A 22,022-nucleotide genomic window follows, 5' to 3' on the forward strand; every position below is an offset into this window, starting at 1 on the left:
AGAATAGAGCTGTGGACACGTGGCGAGCGATGGGTGGATTTGATTGTGTGGGGGCCAAGTGGAGGTATTGGCTCGGCTCGGAACTCCGCGATCTGCTGTTTTTGTTTGGACTCTCGGCTATGACTGTGAGTTTTGACTGCGAGTTGTTTCCCAAACTGGAGTGTGCGTTTGCTGCAGCTTAGAGTACATATCGACGGAAATCTGATCCACTGTACACGTGGCATGTACGTTTTCTGGGATGTATCATAGTGCGGAGTTCGGATTGATCAGACTATCAAAACCATCCAAGTAATGGATGTGAAGTGGGCATAGGACGGCTGGCAGTTTAAATCCAAGTGGGCGAGATCGGACGGTTAAGATATCTCCGGCACTAAAATTTTAAATGTTTAATCATTTCAGAGTGGAGTACACGATTTGGACGGATGGATTGGCAGAAATGTATACCACGTTGACAGGTATGAGCTGCAAAACATAAGTATATTGTTACAAACTCACAATCTAGGTTCAGAATGGGGCAGCACCGTGCGGGTAAATGAGAAGGCAAAGTTACCCTGTTACCCTTTTGCCGAGCGGACGCGGATTGCTTGCGACAGGCTGTCGGAGGAACTTCCTGCATGGGAAGCTAGGTGGGGCCCATCGTAATGTTTGTGAGAAATCCACCCCGTCCATCTGTTTCTTCAGCTTATTTTATTACATGAAACAAAAAATGACGCGAATCCAAATCTCATGTGAGCCGCACGAAAGGAAACTGTGGGGATTGAACTGTCGTCATGGAAACATTCGTAGGGCCTAGGCTTTGTGCAAGTGGCCCATGGTTCAGTAATCCAAACCGTTAATATAAAATAGAAAGCGAAAATAAATCATATGATAGAATCTTTCATAGGCTTTCACTCGTTGGCCCACAAAATGAAGGTACGAAATAAAATACACTAACGGTTGACCTTCAACAAAAAACGATCTATTATTTTGATCTTATGGTCTTTCGGTGCATGGGTCATCATCTATCGTAGGTCCTACCTTATCAACGGTTTGGATCACCAATTTATAAAAGTGAAATCTAAGACGTTGATATGCGTGTACAGATTCTAAGACGAGCATTTGCATGTATGATTTAAGGGCAGAAAATTCGGAAACGGACTGGCTACTCCCCCTGACACCAGCTCCGTGGCTGATGTTCGGTGTTCTGTGGGCCCCACCATGATGTATGTGTTTCATCCATTCCGTTCATCCATTTTTAAAGATTATTTTATTATTTCAACCCAAAAATTAGAGGGATATAAATCTCAGTGGACCACACCACATGAAAACATTAGTAATTGGATATCAACCATTAAAATCCTCTTATGGCCCACTATACTGTTTATTTGACATCCAATCTGTTGATTAGGTTATACAGGCCCAGATGAAGAGAAAAAACAAATATCAGCTTGATCCAAAACTTTTATGGCCCCCAAAATGTTTTTAATGGTCGAACCTCATTCAACATTGATTCCTGTAATGTGGTCCACTTGAGATTTAGATATAAATAATTTTTGGATTTATACTGTAAAATGATCTGTAAAAACAGATGTATGGCATGGATGAAACACATACATCATGGTGTGGCCCACATAGCATCGACAATCAGCCATTGGCTGGTGTCAAGGGGAGTAGCCAATCCGTTCCCAGAAAATTCGGCCCGTCGTGTAATGTCGTACGTACTAATTTATTTTTTAAGTGTGATTATACCCAAAAGAGAGAATATTTAAATTGTACGGTGACAACGAGGTGGGCAGGGTATATCACCTGATTTTACTGTTTTGCCCTTACCGACTCCGTCGACCCCAGGCGGATGGAGACACATCTCGCTTAAATGGCATGGGCAGATTCGATATCTTTGCCCAATCTCATCATTAAGACGTCATTAAAGAATATGAGACATGAAGATTTTACGTAAATGACCATCTTACCCTTCATTTGTCCACCTGGCAAATGTGGGACTCAAGTTAAACCAGAGCGGGACATGTGACCACTCGACTAGCTGGTCTTACTCCTTTGGACCTGACTCCATCGGAACCGTATGGGTGAGTCGATACAAACTCAATATATTTTGTCCAGTCCAAACTTAAATCAAACCGAGTTCAGGTCACCCAATAACTCAATTCAATCTAAAACTCGACGTGGTATTGGTTTGACTTACATATATAAAATAATAGTAATTTAAATTTAACATTTCCAATTTAAAATACTTTAATAACTAATGAAAAGCTATAATTTTATATGTATACTTAAGTCTTGAGTTGTAATTTTAGTTTGTAGATATCGGTCGTGTTATGGGTAGGTCCGGGCTACTATAATGCTAAGGACCGACATCCCTTTAATTCGATCAGGCACACAAGAGTCAATCGGAAATGATAAATATTATTGAAGGGAAGGAAGGTTCCCAGCTCAGTCACAATTGAGCTCCCACCCCTAGACTAGTAGTTAGATCGGAGTGATCTAAGATCGGAATAGTCAGTGTGAAGCTCAGACCAAAGACTTCAAACCGCTCCACTATTGTCCAACGAAAAAACTCAACTCGACAGGACAGGTCCACCGCCCGCTTCGGAACTCGGAGGGAAGACCTCTGAAATATTCGACAGATAAGTAAAGTCAATCATGAGTCCGGGTCGAGGCTCGGCTCGGACTCGGGACGCGGTCCCTGTTTAACAACTCAATGGCGAAGGTTCATGTGCATGTTGATCTAAATTTAAGGCTTGGAATCAGGGCTTCTTTGGCTTGGGATCCCGAGCCGAGGCCGAGGCAGGATGAGGACGTTCCATGTTCTAAACAAGGAAACTGCCTTAGGCGGACACGACCGATCGTTTCGGTTGCAAATACGCACGATACGCTACACAATCCCCAGATTACGGGCCATATCTCCACGATCCTAGTATCCCACTGATTGAGTGAATCATGCCGAGATTAACGGACCCAGACTATCCGATAGTCAGGTATAAATGTAATGAGACTCCATTGGTACAAGTACACAACATCTTGCACTCTCCCTCTACTCTTCAACTTAGACCCAGATTCTCTTGACCTGACTTAGGCATCGGAGGGTCCTCCTGCTTAGACCAGGGTCTCCTTTGTTCATTGAAAGTGTGAAGGTTCAAGAGGCTAAGGTGATTCGGAATTCACGAGTCGGAACGGAGAGTCGTCCAGATTTAGTCATCAACAAGTTGCACTTGATCCAACTTGATGCTAACTCAACCTGACTTGGTAGTTGTAAGTGGCCAGACTCCATCTAAATTATTCTGAAGTAGACTCGATTCAAATTGGGTCAGAACTTAGATGTGCTGGACTAGGAATCGAGTTGGGTCGAGTTCAGATCGGTCGGACTCGACTCAATCCCTAGCTCCAAGTTAAACCTTCAAAATTTCGGGCCTCACATTGATCCCACATCAGCAATCAAGCCCCTAACGGGTCATTTGATGGGCATATTAATGGATAGTGGAAATGAAAGGTGATCTATCGCTCTGTATCAAACAAACACATGTCCATTAATCAGCGTTGTGGATGCATCCGATCAAAGTGATTTCCGGGCATGAGCTATCAACAGTGGGTCCCACGTCCCGAGCCCCAAAATTAAGGAGGAGAAATGATCTAATGGACCTTGCATACGAAGACCTTTTTCCACGCACCTGATGCACGTGCACTTGTCTGCATCGACTGCATCTATCTGCACCTTCCATTAAATCCAGTCCGCTCATCATAGGCTGCCTTGAAAAATCACAGGATCCAATGATCCTACCGTGGAACTAGTTGCATGAAAAATGGATGGACAAGATCGTCCATTGAAGATAGGTTCGGTCATGAATATTTTAGGACCATCAGATTTCTATGATCTTTGCACAGCAGTTAATGAAACAGTGACTGAACGAAATGGACGGTCCAGATGGGTGATGATACAACCGAATTTTGGAAAAGTTTCCATGCGAGGTCACTTCATCATTTCTCCTCATTAATCATGTCTGATCTATCGAGCACCCTGTCTCATGTGGCATGCATGCATCGGATGTGGACCATTCATCTCTGTTGGGCCCCACCATGAATAGGTCCTTGCAGCAAATTACATTCTTCCATTTAATAGAAATGTGTGGTTAAGAAAAAGTCCAACGGACGGTTGACATGGAGTGGACAAAACCCGCCAGTTGGTGGTTACAATCGTCCGATTGTTGTGAATAGTGTACGGCCCATCCACGCGGAATGAACGATCCAGATCAATGTGGGCCACTTGCATGGAGATGGAGTGCTCATATAAACATGTGTGACGTCATGCGCATGCTAGATCCCAGCCGTTGATCTGTTTTGAATCACTCAGGAAGCACGATGTGCCAAATCTCAGATTAGTTTAGATTATCCCGACTGCTGAATGCTGATGGGAGGACATCTTAGCCATTAAATGCTAGCCGTTGGTAGGTATTTTTCTAATAGCATGTTGCATTACCCGAAAAGTTTCGGAATTAGTTCGTAGGGTCACCTAGCAGTGTGCTTTCTGAGACATTCTCCATCCAAGGAAGGGTCTACATGGATGAAATGTTTAATCTAAACATGTGCCACGTGTACAGTGAAAGAATGCTTGACACTTCCTAGTGAGTCAACAGAGATTGTTGTACGTAATCCGGGCCATTCATTCAGTGGGGCCCATCGTGAATCATGCAGCCGAGATATCGCTCTGATTACACGGGCGCGGATTAGGTGTTACCCGGGTAACGGCTTGGAGGGTGTTACCCTTACCGAGGTAGGGTCCACCTTGATGATATGTTGTATATCGGCTCCATCCATTCGTTAACTATTAATTACAGAAAAATAATATTTTATATCCTTCACATGCGTATAAGGATCTGTACCTAATTAAGTTACCGAATTTGTTACACATGCAGTGTATCTCATGAATCCATCACACACGTACTTCTCTAATTATACCATTTTCTTTTGAAGCAATTCTCCTCTTTCTACTTTCTCTCATCATTTAATGCAGTCTCTTTTATTATCACGCTCTCTCTTCCTATACCTTGTGTGATTGGATACCAAAGCGGTTCATCTAAAAAGCTCAAGGCCTGTTTGGCCGGGTGGATTGGAAGGGATTGAATGGTATGGATTTCAAGGTAATGATGGTGTTGTCAGTAGATTGTCTTAAGATCCATGGGATCGCTATATCCCGGATTGCTCTATCGAGTCTGTTTGCCATGCCCAACCAATCCCGGGATTAAACCTTCCCATCCCTTCCAATCCCTTGAACCAGACACATCCCAGGCAAATTTAAATGGATTAGGGTGGATTGGATGGGATTTAAAGGTAATGATGGTGTTGTCAGTGAATTGTCTTAAGATCCATGGGATTGCTATATCCCGGGATCACATCACCCAGTCTGTTTGGCACGCTGGGCCAATCCTGGGATTTAACTTCCAATACCTTCCAATGCCATCCAGTCCCTTCCAATCCGGCCGGCCAAACGGGCCCTTAGGGCCCCTTTTGGATTCGCGTATAAGATTGTATTGCATTGTTATATAATACGGCAGATGTATATCGTCGGATGTACATTGTATCGAGTGCCCTTTTCAAGTTCGATCAGATTGTTTGGGAAGGACTGCCTTTGCATATGTATTCAGGAAATGTATGCATATTCAATGTTTGTTGAAGGATCGATCTATGTGGACCTCGTTTTCACCACATACACTCATTACACCATCGAGCACTAGATCCTATCTATGTGGGCCCCATCACGGTTTATGGATTTCATCCAAACCGTCAATCATTCTGTATAGATTAACATATAGAATGAGTCAATCCACCGTCCAGATTATCATGAGAGAAATGGTGGTACCCCAGTTCTACACTATCAACCACAATAACGGTCTGATTTACATATTACGTACGGCTTCTTTCGACTATCAGCCAATCCACTATCTAGAGTTCGTCGCGTAATGATCTCCAAAATAGGGCCAACGTTTTCAACGGCTTAGATGCAATTAAAACATGACAGATATCCAAACCTGCAAAGTAGACAGTAGCTTCGCACGCATCAATGGTCGATTGGGAACGATAGCAAAACAAACAAATCTGTCTACTAAATGAAGCAAAGAAAACACAGTTATACAGGTAACACTACACATATAATATGATAAATACGATTCCAATCATAAAAAGAAAAGAAAGACGGTCTCAAAAAGATAACGACGAAGCAGGTCCTCAGCTTTCTTCGCACATCAGAAACTTGAAATAAACCATGCAACTACTGCATATATAAGTACGACTCCAATCATAATTTTGATGATGGCATTCATAATCCCTTCGTCATCAGTATGTCGAATCATGTCTGAATTTGAGACACCCGAGCCCTGCACTCTATTTCGATCTTCATCGGTGCTTGACGGGGGCTGAACGGAAGTGGAACCATCTTCAACTCTTCCCGACAGTCTTACTGTCATGTTTGATGACACCTTATTATGTACACCACTGGTGTTGCCCGACCCATGTTGCTGCAGAGTGGCCTACTGACATGTAATTAACTTACTATTACACCTCAGATACAGTGGATGAATCTGAAAATGAACAATAATTCTTAAACTTGTCTTCAAAATTTTCCGTTTGCAATTTAGGTTCATACTTTGAATGTGGTCCACTCTCTGACAACGTCACCGTGCGTTCTGAACGATCAGTGTCTGGACCCGCTGAATCTTTCAACCTGTTCCTGAGCTTCATCCCAGTTGTCATATATTCCTAGCACTCTACCCACAAATACGACATAGTAGTTACTCATTTCAACCTACAAACAAAACACGTCGTCAGAATGGAAGTGCATTATGTGCTTATGGATTTATCAGGGTTCTTATATAGAAATAAGAATATCACTTCTGGTCATGCAGTATCCTCGATTTTCTCACCTGAAAAGTAATTCAGGTTAATTACAAACTCCTCTCAAAAATAACTTCTATATTCAAATGAAAAGATAAACAAATTCCTCCTTGATGTGCATATGTATTTACATCCTCTTCAGAATTGACAAGTCAGATTGTGAACCACAAATATGAGTATATGAAAGAGTAATCATCTCTGTTCATAATATTTATCAATAGTTAAGTAGGTAGATGACACCCTTACAATTGAGGTGTCGGTATGTAATAGATAGAAGCTATAATATTAGAGATGAATGAGTTATCTTAATAACGAAATAGAAGCATATTCAGTTAAAAATTCAAGCCGAATGGACTCAGAATGAATCTGAGGCAGACATCATACCAGGTTCCTGATTTAAGGACTGAACCATACAGTAGACAATATATCAATTGAACAGAAGTGAACAAATCTGCTATGCAAGTCTGTTGCAGACATCACAGCACGTTCCTGCAATGTATTTATAACCTACACTGTACATCATATCAATGAATGAGAAGTGAAAAAATCTGCTTTGCAATTTTGAGGCAGACATCACAACATATTCCTACAATATGTTTATAATCTATAGTGCACAATATGTCATATCGAGTGAACTCCAAAAATTTGGTCTTATTGTCTGAAGCACACTTCACAGCAGGTTCTTGCAAAGTCTTTACAAAAACCTATAGGAGATGATATATTAAATAAAGAAAACCGAATATATTTGCTCTAATAATCTGATGCAGACATCCCAACAGGTTGCTGCATCATGTAAAATAAAAGAATGATCACAATTAGCAGATTTAAATGAAAAGAACTATTGGGAAGGTCCGACCATCAACACTTACAAAGTTCAAAATTATCTGTCAGAATAACAGTGCAGGCTAGACTAAATCCCACAACATCCAAACCCATCCAACCATAACAGTTATACAGGTAATTTAAGAAAGACAAGTTTAAAAACAAACAACAAAGAGTGAAACAGTTTCATCAACAACTCATAACCAAAGTAGCAAATAGAATGTGTTCTTAAACCGAACCACCGCATTCAAGCAGTTTTTGCACCCACTTCTTACGCCTCTCGTGGCCCATCTTTATGAAAAATTCGGCAGTGACAACGTCCCCCTGCATCGTCCATGCAGCACGCAGTTGATCCTCAGGGCTGAGTCCCTTTACCTCTTTAAGTATACTCAGAATTTTCTGGACTCGGGTCATTTTCTTGCCCTGAGACATTGTAATAGTGAGAGACTTCACGGCATCAGCCACTTCACCCATTCGGTCGCCGATTACATCACTCGATTTCCCCCTTTTTGGACAGGACAAGCCGGTAGCGATAGAATGGGTGTTCTTGGACCCCCTTGAGCTATCCAAGTTTGCTGCATTTATCCTATTCAACCGATTAGATACATCACTAACATGAGGGGCTGAACCACTATCGTGGGCCTCACCAGAGTCTAAAGAGAGGCGAACTGTGTCAGTCCTATATTCGTCTGTATCAGAGTCAGAATTCAGCTCATTTCTACTTCGTCGGCGACCCAAAAGTGGGGATGAGTAAGTTGTACTAGCAAATGAGCCATGAGCAATGTCATTCCCAAACATGAATGACAAATTGTAGTATCTGTCAATATGTTTGCCATGCACCTTTTCGGAGAATGGGTGAGACTGCAAAAAGTGAAATACATTGCTACAAACCCATTATAGCGAATAAAGCTGAACATAGAAGAAGACAACATTTTTAAAAATTACTTACAGCTATGTATCCATCCTAGACTTCGTCTATCGCTTTCACCATTTTGTTTTCACTATCTCATCCAAATCCGGAGGCATTCAACATTTCTTGCATGGCCCAAAAGAATCTTTTTAATGTCCGCAATCGGTTAAAAATATATTTGTTCTCAAGATTAACACCACATGTAAGCCCCGTATCCTAGACCGTACCGTTCCATAGGCTTCCGCGGTCTTTCCGGTCAAATTTCGACAACCTTCGACCCTTAACCGGTATTTGCGCGTGACCTTGATTCTCATGCCGTCAACCCGAGTCGACTCAACCCAGGACTTGTACCTTAGCGACCGCGTCGTTGCCGCGGTTCCGATGCCCCGACTCGCGCGCCGAGGCGATACCCTGGTTAGGAGATGTGGGCCAGCGTTGGGTGCGAGGAAAACGCCGGGCATTGCAAATCCCGAGAGAATCTCTACGAGATGTCACATCAATCAATCAACTCATCAATCCCATCATGTCAAGTACACATCACCTTTCACCCTTTCCCAAGCAAGCCCCAAAGTCAAAAAGTTCTTACACAAGCCATACTTCTCTTACACCATTAGCCACAAAAGTCAAAAAAGGGGCTCTTACACCCATCACCACCACATCCATCACTCCATCACCCATCACTCCCTCTCTCTCTCTCCCTTTACAAGTCTCTCCCTCATTTTCAAACTCTCCCAAAAGCAAAAAAAAATTCGATACGTATGAGCTCTCTAACTCTTCCAAGCTACAAGTGTGGCCCACCTTTCCATCCCTAGATCTCCCATCCTAGCCATCAATTTCTCATCTTCCTCCATCAAAGAGAAGCACAAGGAGCTAAGGAAGCCAAGGGAGCAAGAAGATCAAGTGGTGGGGTGCTTTGATAGGGTAGTTTTTAATATTTTTAAGATGGGCCAAGTGAGGCCAACTGATCAATGGTTTGGATCTCACTTTGGACCTTAAGATGTGGCCGAGAGCCCACTTGGATCATCATGATCATTCCATGATGGGGCCATTCTCCATGGACCCCATCATGATGTTTATTTTCTTGCATTCTTAGGGTCATCTAGACTGTCTAATTTAGTGGAGAAGGGATCTCCACCGTTGGATTTTGACTTAATGGGCCTATGTGTAATGAGACCCACTTGATGTATGATTTAGTACAAGGGAGGGCCCATAGTGCCGGGGTCCCTCCATCATGCGTGTCCCACTCTCTATCTCTCCCTCTCCCTATCTATTTTTTTTTATGTGTGATGATAAGCAAGTTGTGTGGCCCACTTGAATGGACCCCACCACAAGGTATGTATTCCATCCAAACCATCTACAAGTGGGGCCCACTTTGTGTGTATTGTACCCACACCATACCCCATTTGGTGGCCCACCTAAGCAGGGCCCACCTCACTGTTTGTGCCAGACCAATGCAAATATCAGCTTGTTCCCAAGCTTTGGGGTGGCCCACTCATGTAGGCCCCACCTTGATGCATATATTCAATCCACGCCGTCCATTCCCCTCTCAACCTCATTTCAGGCGTTGAACCGAAAAATGGTGTCAACCCGAGGTCGTGGCGGGCCATACCGTAGCAAATGGTGGTTTTCACCATTGAAACCTTCCTTAATACTTTTATACAATGAAATATGCCCAATATTGAGCTTGTTTTGCTTGTCTGGGGCCATGGAGAGCCATTGGACGGAGTGGATTGTCTAGATGTGGACCCCACCTGTGAAAACCAAGAAAAAACTGAAAAAAAAATTCATCACAGCAGCTACTGCTGCTGTGTCAAAAAGACAACAGGCACTACCTGCGCATTAGCGCTCGGACGGGTGGGCAGACAGGATCCCACGGCTCCAGCCGTGGGCCCCACCTTGATGTTTATTTGTCATCAAATCCATTCATATGGTGGACCCTCAGGGCAGTGGACCACCCTCAAAAATTCGGGTCCATCCAAGACTCAGGTGGCCCACATTATAGGAAATAGTGTGAATTAAACTCTACCATTGAAACCCCTTTTGGGCCCACAGAAGTTTTAGATCAATATGAAATTTGTTTTTCCACTTCATTCCAGGTCTGTGTGACCTTCTCAACAGGTTGGATGGAAAGCAAACGCATGGTGGGCCCCATGTGGAGCCCACAGTGATATATGTACTTTACTCCCACTGTCCGGACGGATGGTGGAGCCCACTGTAATGTGTGTGTGCGCGCCTGTGCATGTGTGCTTGTGCATGTGCGCCTGTGTATGTGGTCGTGTGTGCGTGTGTGTGTGTATATATATATATAAAATATTATATTATATATAATATTGAATGTACTATATATATATATATATTATATATATATAATATATATACTGGTGGTGAGAGGCCCATCTCAGTTTACTTGTGGCCCATGGTTGAGGCCTACTTTGATGTATATGTAAGACCCATGGGTCGAGGCCCATTTGAAGTATTAGGGGCCCATGGTTTAAGGCCCATTAAGATGTATTGGGGCCTATGGGTTGAGGCCCATTTGATGTACATTTGGGGCCCCATTGGTGTGGCCCATTTGATACACATAAGGCCCATGAGATTAGGCCCATTTGATGCATTCTAAGGCCCACAGGTCATAGTCCATTGCAATGCACATAAGGCCCATTGGTGCGGCGCATTGATGTGGCCTACTTGATGAATATAAGGCCCATATGATATGGTTCATTTGATGTATTTAAGGCCCAATGGGGTGTACCTAAGGTCCATTGCAATGTACAATCCCAACATGGGTTATGTAATGATGTTTACATCGGGCTATGCCTTGGGAGCAATGGTGGTTTGATGTCCACATTGCAAGTATAGTGTTGGTTAAATGTCCGCATTATGACTTTCCCTAGGGCCCATTGTTAGGCTCGTACGTGTTATGTGTAGGCCGTCTAGGCCCATTTCGTTATGAACATCATCCATCCTATATAACATGTTTAGTTCCATGATTCATGATCATATGCATCATACGCATGCTTGATATGAGAAATGACTGATCATTGCATATGCCTTTGGGTAAATTATTTAGGGGCTCCCGGATAGGTGGTGTTGCCCTACATGAGCGCACGATACGCGCAGGACTGCTGCATGATTGGATAGTGTGATTCATGCATCCGCATTGTGTGATATGGTACTGTACACGCCCTAGCGACATCAGGGTCGTAGCCTCCACAGGCGTATCGTGGTTGGCAGGATTGGATACCGAAAATCTTGTTCTACATGGGGTGCTATAGATATCCCTGGGTGAAAGTCCCTAAACCCTTATGGTACCAAGAGGTTGCTCCAACTTCTAGACCGAGTGGGTGCATGAACGCTGAGTGCCGATTACCAGACGGTTGCGCTTTCCACTGTATCGTGGTCGATTGGAAGGGGGTGCGGCCTTACCAGCCCGAGAGTAGGGGGCAATGTTAGGCTGAGTCTGACCAGCTCGAGGAATGGGTCTGTTATTGACGAGCCGAGCCCGATATTGGCAGGCGGATAGTGAGGTCTTTTCCACTCACCTTATTCCACGCGATGGGGCAGCAATCTGGCTTGGAGTGTACTAGACCCCGGTGATATCCCAGATTTTGAGCTGTATTGATGTGGACTTAGATGAGGATTTGTATACTTGAGTTGTATTTTGCATTGCATGGCCTTGGTAGGGCCGACATCATTCATGCTTTGCACCGCATGGCCTTGGTACGGCTATGGTATTCTTGGCTTTCATCAGCATGTTCCGTATTACTCTGATACTACATAACTGCATTACCACCTTGAGCATACACTTTCACCACCCTCTAAGCTTTCTATAAGCTTATGCACGACCGTTGCGTGCAGGTGACGTTGGATCGCAGCAGCGGTGAGGCTTGGGCGCGTGGCAGATCATTTTGGAGTTTTTGTTCATCTTCATTGTATTTCCCTTTATGCTCATTGTACTTGTAAAGTTTTTGATCATAGTGGAAATGTGATGAAGTTTTTGGTTGTTGTTTGTGGGTTATGCCTTTGGTTATGTTTATCACGAATCAGACTGATGTTGAAAAATCCTCCTCGTAGCATCCCAGGATGGGAACCTGGCGAATGAGCGCTGGGAGCCGAGAATGGGTTTCTACGGAGGCTGTCGGCGCCGGATTCGGCGATTGGAAATTTTGTGAGCCCGGTTTTCGAGTTTGGGGCGTGACACCACATCTATCAGAAATTTCTATTATGGTGGTCTTATAAGCCTCCGGTTTGAATCCCATATCACTTTTCCTCCCGAGGTTTACTTGTTCCACTAGTGCATCAACTAATGCATTGTCCATATGGTCTGTCCATTGAATTCACCCAGTTTTCCTACCAATTGAATGTTTACTGTTGTTGTCTGTTGTCAGATTTTTCCTACTAGGGCTACCAATAAGCCTACTTGGTGATGCTGTGTTTTTTTTTGGGTAGAATGTCTCACGTCCCGGGGAACCCGTTTCACGTAAACACCATTTTCCCTTGTACGTACTTCTTAAGAAATTCATATTACCTACGCATTAGTAACAGTTAATGGGAATAGAAATAGTTAGTATAATAACTTAATTATAGTTTAAAGGAAACCATGTAAAGTGCAGATTAAGGCATCTTCATATATAATAGGACAACTACTGTTAACCCGCCATACAATCAATATTACATTTAGTGTCATATAAAATATCCATGCATGATAAAGTACCTATCAGATCCAAAAAAGAAGAAGAAAAATCCAGTTCATAACCCCACCAAACAAACACAACATTTAAAAGAAGACAATTTACTGTTACATAAACAATATAATACATGAAACCGAAGTAAGGTGAAGTCAATAATGCTGTCGGGTCTGAGGCAGACTGTCAGCCCACATTCTATCTGCGATGTTATTCCCTTTTTTCCTCCACTCTTCTCTAGCTTCATCTATCACACAAGATAACGCCCAATTTTCTTCGATCGTACTTACATCCACAGGAGATGGCGATATGTTATTAGCACTGTCTGCAATTTTCTCAACTGTTTCTGTAAATCCGTCTTCACCACATACACAGAGGAAGCTGTGTATTACACAACATGCTATAACAATCTTTACTTGAGTTTTAAAATTGAACTGTGGTGCTACACGGAGTATAGGAAAACGACGTTTTAACAATCCAAAACAACGTTCAATGACATTTCGCAGCTGTGCATGATAATAATTGAATAGTTCTTTCTTATTTGCAGGCTTTCGTCCGGTATGAAACTCATTCAAATGATATCCGACACCTCGTTAAGGTGTCATAAAGCCAGGGGAATGCACATAACCCACATCAACAACATAGTACTTCCCTACACAAACCAATGTATGGGTATTACAAATCTGTACATTTAACCTTCTACAATTATTTTTGTTATGAAATTACATTTGTGTTTAGTTACCATGAGTTATAAGGAAACAATCCGGTCAACGAGTTAAGGCATCATTCAAAACACGAGCATCAGATGCCGAACCATCCCAACTCGCAAGCACATAGACAAATTTCATATCAAATATACAAGCTACCAATATATTTTGAGACAGATAACCTTTTCGATTTCGAAATGTGGCACTCGATTCCTTGGGCAAATGTGCAGGTATATGAGTCTCATCGAGTGCCCCAATACAATCCTACAAAAATGTTGTTATGACTTTTAGGTTTTTATTTATAAATTAGCACATAGTTAATTTATTTAGAATATGTAAATTACTGCTAATTTTACCTGAAAATATGAGGACCACATAGGATTATCAGATATCTCTTTCAGTGTATGTAAACCTGAAAACTTGACATATTCAGGATAAAGACCAATCACAACATCAAAAACCCTTCGGAAATGACAACTAACGGTCTCACCAGACCTAGAAAAGCGGTGACCAACGACCCGATTTCTTACATTATGGCCTATTGTATGGAGGAACAATACCACTTGTTCCTCCAGACTACACCTCCTTGAATCTGGAAGTAAATTTTGATATCTTAGTAGAGAGCATAATTCGAAGAACTTATCTTGACCCATCCTTAACTGTGCTAAACAGTTAACATCACTCTTTTTAATGATTCCATTTATGAATCTATTTCTCTCAATATCACCATCTCTAGGCCTTGCCTTCATACAATATCGCTGGTAATATTTAGCAACTCCAATGACACACAAAAATGTTGCGATAACGGTTAATACAATAGTTATTTCCTCTTCATTCCATTTGCTACTAGAAGACCGATCTTTGCTGTTTTCCCCAGAATGAGACCCCATTTTGTCAAATGGGGGCTTCGCTTGTTATTATTTTCAGTTATTTTGTAATTTTTAATGCATACGACATAACTTAAGTATATGTACAGCGATGAATACAAGTGTACTTAAAAGAAAAAAGGGAACCCAGCATATGATTTCTTAACAGGAAAGACACATATGAGATATATGTAAATTTAGGGATAAGAAAATGCAAGCAGTCTTTGAAATCTCACGTGATACAAGGGAAAGAAATGAGTCAGTGATTAGGGAAATATTAACAGTCGGCCGACAGGAAATTACATATATCAGGAAGTAGATGATGGCCTCATATACATGTGTTGAATTTAGGCATGGTCAGATAGAGTATAGATACGCACCTCTGATCGTTGTTAATGAACTGATTAGTATGACGATCTGTACGTATGCAAATAGTGGATTCTGCATCAATGGTCGTCAAAAAAATCTATAAACTAATCTGAATTCAACAAGCAATATCAAAGTAGATTGGGAACGTTATTCCGTCCAAAATGTAAAAATTGGCTAATAAAAGGGTTGAAACCTGTTGTTGTAGTCTTTTAGACATATGTATCATGAACGATGAATTGTTCATAGCATTATGGACAACAATATCTACCTACAGCAGGTTTCGATTTGCTGTATTGAGACATATTTTGAGGTTGGAGTATTACCTTCTACATTCAACGCAACACTACAGGAAAGAAACCATTGGAAAAGACTACAGATCAGTGGTTTTTAGGTGGAAGGAATTGGGCGAGGGAAGCATCTGATATAGGCAGAAACTTGAAACAGAGTAAGCATCGGCAGATGGATATCATAAATATTTGACCAATATATGACATGCAGTGGTCATGTCCCACAAGTCATGAGGTGAATCCATCAACAGTATTCAGTTTAGATACGATTTCACCTCATGTAGATCTAGACATGACAGAAAATCGAATTGAAATCTTTCACTGGCTAGACCCTCTGCGTAGGGTATAGGAGAGAGGTGTATACGGAAGTACTCATCTCCCCTTGTAGAAGAGGGTACATGAGAGAAATGACATCCATGAATGAAAGGAGGGATACGGTCCATTTAGAAGAAGGATTAGCTGCTATCCCAGAATGTATAGTGGGAAGAGAAAACCATATCTTCTTTCACTTCTGCCCTTACGGTATGAAATTTTGGGCGTAACAAAAACCATGTTTATGGAATGATGGCTATAAGATGAGGACATCCCATATTCAGCGTAGGTGAAGAGGACGAAGTAAGCAACTGCGTCTATGTCTAAGATGTGACTGTAAACCCATCCATTCCTTTTACAAGAGGGTTGAAAATGACGGAAAAGAAGAAGGATGACGAATGAAGATGAGATGGACGCGCGGAGCACGCAGAGGCGGTGCAGTGCAATGACTCGCTGCACTGCCCGACGTCCTTCTGATGTACTATCAAACCGTGTGTCCACACGCTTCTGGTTCGGTGATGTATTCGTATGCCACGTATTGCCGCGGATTTCAAATCCAATTCAAACGCAGTATATCATATTTATTCAACTTAAAACAATGCAGTACGTCAGGTCTGGGCGATCCAAACAGACCCTTAGGGCCTGTTTGGGCTTTTGGTTTACGGTGGATTAGGAGGGGTAGGATTGTACAATCCTCCCCTATTCCATCCCACATCTGTTTGGGTAACCGAGCCACCGTCTCTGCTTAAACTTCCAACATTCTTAAACAGAGGCGCGGGATTGGGGGTGGGATTCGGCGATCTGGCGGGCGGGATTCGGAGGGATTTCGGAAGACTTCTCGAGGCCATCGTCCCGCAGTGATAGGTCTTCAAAGTACGGCCGAGTAGGACGTGAATGTAACGCCCTGAAATTCAAGTGAAGTTCCTCGACGATAATGGAGGCGGATAATGGCAGAAATGGCGGGAATCCTTCGTCGATTTATACCCCTCCAGGCAATGGTTATGTGGACAAGGAGAAGAGGTCTCCTTGTGCTAAAACCAGGATCAGTGAAACCAAAGGTGAGCCCCTTCATCCGTTACCACTGATTTGGGGTTTCTTGTTCTTTTTTCTTTGTTCTTCCCACCATTCATTTGCGGGCCAAAAACCAGATGTCAAAGATTGGCTGCTGGGGAACTTCTTAGTTTCAACAGATCAATGAAAGATTTGGAATTGTGAAAGGTGGGTGTTGCTTCTGTGGAATGTGCCAGATGGGGCATTTTGCTGTCTGCAACCCTGCCTGTCATGGCCCATATGAGAAACAATCTCGTTTCTTTCATATTAATAGGAATTTCCACTTCTTTCCAGATCATTTCACAAAAAAGCCAAAAGCAAAATCATATATATATATATATATATATATATATATATATATAGGAAGAGAAGTTGAAACTGAGGCAGATTGAAAACCACCTTTCCTTTTAATTCCCTTTCAATAATGATGTCTATGTGCTAAATGCAATTGAAGTCACTTTCCTCTCTCTGCATATCCACACTCTCATGGTAAAAATCCAAACCTTAATTTATTTCTTAATTTTATTTTATTATTATTATTATTTTTTAACTTTCCACCGTAGGTTTTGTTGGTAAATCAGGACTGAAATTAGTAGTGCAAACGGGTCCAAGTGGCTCAATGAGTTTTTATCAGGTTGGGTCCCAGGCAAATAAATGAGTTGACAAAAAAATCTGATCTGCTGTGTATCATTTTAGGTATTTGTTTTCTTTTACAAGGGCTATGGCATTTGAGAGAGAGAGAGAGAGAGAGAGAGAGAGAGAGAGAGAGAGAGGGGTGGGAAACCATCCTTACTATGGGCCATTCAAAGATAATTTGACTAGGGCCTCATTTGAGTTTGGATGACTATTAACCATCCATTTCTATGCTATAATTGGATCACTAGGATTATCTGATGAGGGGTTCTATGCACCTTTTCCCAGCCAAGGTTGACAACTATATGAATGGTTTGGATTAGATTAGGTTGACCTACCCATATGGAAGGGGAGTTATTTAATACTCTGGCAGTCTGTAACATCTGATAGGCAGTCACTTAGAAGTTATGGACATGGCATAGATTAACTAAAACTAGACCCACTTGATTGTGGAACCTGCTCTTTTAACAATCTACCCTTGAACCAGATTATTTGAACATCAACAACCCAACTAATAGCTGATGGAATGAAATAAAATTCAACATTTTCACTTGGTAGAGGATTCTTTTTATGAGAAAGTACTGCAGTGTTGTTTTTTTTTTTTTTTTTTTTTTTAAAATCAGTTGGTAACAACTATGTAATATTTTTTTTTTAACAGTTATAGAAAGATATGGTGGCCCTTCTAACCCCTCTTAAAAAGCCATGTTAGTGTTTATTAACATGTGGTATTTGTGTTGCAGTATCTATTGATTGGTGCTTTAGGATTGCTAGCCATAACCTCCAAGGACTAATGGTGAGCCTAACTTGTGAAGTAAGCTCAGTTTTCAATAATAGGTGAAATATGGATTTTGTTAATGTTGTTGTGCATTGCCTACACCACTGCTTTTGTTTTTGCTAATGAATTGTGTCACCTCTAATATTTGATTAGCACATCGTGCTTGGTGAGTTTGTCTGACATGCATGCTAGAGACCTTAACCGTGTGCAAATTTTCCCATTGGAATAATGCACAACATATGGATTCAAGTGTAGTGTTGGGATTTCTTTTATGAATCCATTGAAAGGTTAGGATCATCCTGTAAATGATATTTTTGAGGCATGGTCCATACAAGGTGGGACACAACAGAAATGGTGTAAATCACCAAACCATAGGTCTGTTGAGTTCAACAATCACTCCATTAGTCTCTTCACTTCACCTTAGATGGAGAATGCTCAAAATTGCCAAGATTGGAATATCTCAGGGACCAATTTAGGACCTTTATCAGTTGACTATAGACCATTGACATATTTCTCATCTTAAATATCTACCTATATATCATAAATTGAAAGGTTGAGATCATCGTATCAAGATATTTTTGAGGTATGGTCCATCAAAGGTGGAATATCTCATGTGAAGAAACACTTTGCTTTTGGCTTATTTATTTATTTTTTGAAATATCCAAACAATCTTCCTTCTAATATCCATTTTCTCTATGCAGCTTTGCCCAGGCAAGGTTGACAACTATATGAATGGTTTGGATTAGATTAGGTGGGCCTACCCATATGGAAGGGGAGTTATTTAATACTCTGGCAGTCTGTAACATCTGATAGGCAGTCACTTAGAAGTTATGGACATGGCATAGATTAACTAAAACTAGACCCACTTGATTGTGGAACCTTTTCTTTTAACAATCTACCCTTGAACTAGATTATTTGAACATCAACAACCCAACTAATAGCTGACGGAATGAAATAAAATTCAACATTTTCACTTGGTAGAGGATTCTTTTTATGAGAAAGTACTGTAGTGTTGTTTTTTTTTTTTTTTTTTAAAATCAATTGGTAACAACCATGTAATATTTTTTTTAACAGTTATAGAAAGATAAGGTGGCCCTTCTAACCCCTCTTAAAAAGCCATGTTAGTGTTTATTAACATGTGGTATTTGTGTTGCAATATCTGGTGATTGGTGCTTTAGGATTGCTAGCCATAACCTCCAGGGACTAATGGTGAGCCTAACTTGTGAAGTAAGCTCAGTTTTCAGTAATAGGTGAAATATGGATTTTGTTAATGTTGTTGTGCATTGCCTACACCACTGCTTTTGTTTTTGCTAATGAATTGTGTCACCTCTAATATTTGATTAGCACATCGTGCTTGGTGAGTTTGTCTGACATGCATGCTAGAGACCTTAACCGTGTGCAAATTTTCCCATTGGAATAATGCACAACATATGGATTCAAGTGTAGTGTTGGGATTTCTTTTATGAATCCATTGAAAGGTTAGGATCATCCTGTAAATGATATTTTTGAGGCATGGTCCATACAAGGTGGGACACAACAGAAATGGTGTAAATCACCAAACCATAGGTCTGTTGAGTTCAACAATCACTCCATTAGTCTCTTCACTTCACCTTAGATGGAGAATGCTCAAAATTGCCAAGATTGAAATATCTCAGGGACCAATTTAGGACCTTTATCAGTTGACTCCATTAGGTGCTTAGGCCTCTTCTGCTATCTCAGCAGTTGGGCTTTTGTTTTGTTCTGCCTCGTCTTTCCTTTCCTTTTCTTTCTTGTTGTCTATTGTTTTCTTTTTTCCCTTTTAATGCTTTTTCAGTTTCATTGCTTTAAAAAAAAATGTCATAGGCAGCTATGAGGACTAACACTTGCAATATCTAGTGATTGTCTGTTCCATAACTAATCAGTCCAATACCTGTGTCTAGTCTTGGTGGGAGTTGAGGTATGAACAAGTGTCCAAAGAAAGAAACATCTCAGTAACCTCCCCACCTCCTCCCCTCTCTTCATCCAGAATATTTAAGGTGGCCATTTAATTGTTGGGTATCCAAGGGATATCCAATGTTGAGGTTAGTATACACACACATGTGTATATATGTTGAAATTTTAACTTGTAGAAAATATAAGCAGGGCTGTTGACATAGTTTTATGGTTGTACGTTATCATGGCTTTGTATATGATGTAGCATACTTTGAACACTTGTAAAGATGGTGGGCTGTTTTTATTTAATGTATTAGAAATACATGAAATCAGTTTTTTAGTTCTATTTCAGGGCTGGTGACTTCAATCCAATGGTACTCTTCTTGCAAGGAAAGACTCCATCTTTGACACCACCTCCGCATTAGGGAGTGGTTGTAGGAGTTGGTGCTATTTTTATTTCTGTTATTGATATAGTCTGATTAGGATTGCATTCTAATTCATCTATGTTGAAGGCCTGTTGAGGGCCTAGGCTCCAAATTGCAATTCAATTGGCTCGTGCGTCCAAACACAATCCGAGTCTCTCTAAGGTGTTTAATGCTTATGTCTAGGCAGGCTTGAGCTTTTAATCTAGGGCAATTGTACTGCCAGTTTGTATCAGGTTGGACCTGCCTCTTTGGTCCAGCTCGCATAACGTCCGTGATGGTTAGCAAAAAGACCAATATCCTTATTAACATGCATGTGAGGCCTATTGGCGAGATTGTACGATAGGCCCATAGTGGTTTTTTGGGTTTTATTTGCTGGTTATGATAATATCTTCTATATGAGATTGTTGAACTTCCATGTAGTAAAGGTTTATAAACTAATTTTCCATGAATTGCATGCAGATCCTACTCTTCACATAATCGGGCGGAAAGTCTTACCTTTTATATTTATTTCAGTCATATTCAATATTCAACAGGTATGTCCTAACTCATTTGCCATTTGTGGTGTCCTTTTCATTTTCCACATTTATCCAACAACAATTTTTTCACCAAATGATCATGTACATCTGCTATGTGGACATGTGCATACATAGTTGTCCTATAGATCACTATTCATCTAGAAACAGTATTTTGGATGAGCTACAATTCTTTTCTACTAGTCATAGTGAAAAAAATTAAATATGGTGAGTTGATCAAACACTTTATCAATCCGTTGGTTTATATTTCTTATATCATGGCAGTCGAAAGGGAGATTTCAAATGCATTGGGGAACTGTGTTAATGTAATATTTATTTTGATAAACTGTCTTACTGGTTTTCAAAACCACCTAGAGAAGTACATTCTTAACCCGAAGATTCAAGTATGATTTTCAGAGGTGATTTTATAGTATGTTGTATCCATAAGTGTAGGTGAGCTTTAAATCATGGATAGCGATGATGACAACACTTTGGCCGATTCTGTTGTGGTTCTTGCGGTGGCCGCATGCGTTGATGCTGTTGGAAAATATTGTCGTCACTATATGTTTAGACAACCAGCACGTTAATGGCATGACGAGCGGACAAGATTTATTAACTCTATCGTTCATGTAAATGACAGGGATTGTCTTACTCAATTGAGGATGAGACGAGAAAGTTTCTTCCGATTATGTAACATATTGCGTGAGAAGACGCAACTTCGCGATACTCGTAATGTTAGTCTTGAAGAATAACTAGTCATCTTCCTACATATAATTGGACATAACGTGCGTAATCGCATGATAGGACACATGTAACACCTGGTCCATTCGGTACTATTTTCCATGCATATGTGCATGATGATCGATGTCCTTAGCTAGA

The 22,022-nt window shown here is 41.2% G+C and overlaps 1 long non-coding RNA gene across 2 annotated transcripts; it reads right to left on the bottom strand.

Moving 5' to 3' along the window:
* Positions 1-6,194: 6,194 nt before the first annotated feature.
* On the bottom strand, positions 6,195-15,630 carry LOC131233749 (uncharacterized). Of its 2 annotated transcripts, XR_009165343.1 has the most exons (4): positions 15,562-15,592; positions 15,250-15,286; positions 6,632-6,790; positions 6,195-6,515 (listed from the first exon to the last, which is right to left on the bottom strand). It is a non-coding gene; the product is annotated as an uncharacterized LOC131233749 (long non-coding RNA). The 2 variants fall into 2 exon arrangements; XR_009165344.1 differs by lacking the exons at positions 6,195-6,515; positions 6,632-6,790 and adding an exon at positions 12,815-13,139 and having other exon boundaries at positions 15,562-15,630.
* Positions 15,631-22,022: the final 6,392 nt, after the last annotated feature.

This window comes from Magnolia sinica, chromosome 18, assembly GCF_029962835.1.
Source record: "Magnolia sinica isolate HGM2019 chromosome 18, MsV1, whole genome shotgun sequence".
Classification (NCBI taxonomy): Eukaryota; Viridiplantae; Streptophyta; class Magnoliopsida; order Magnoliales; family Magnoliaceae; genus Magnolia; species Magnolia sinica.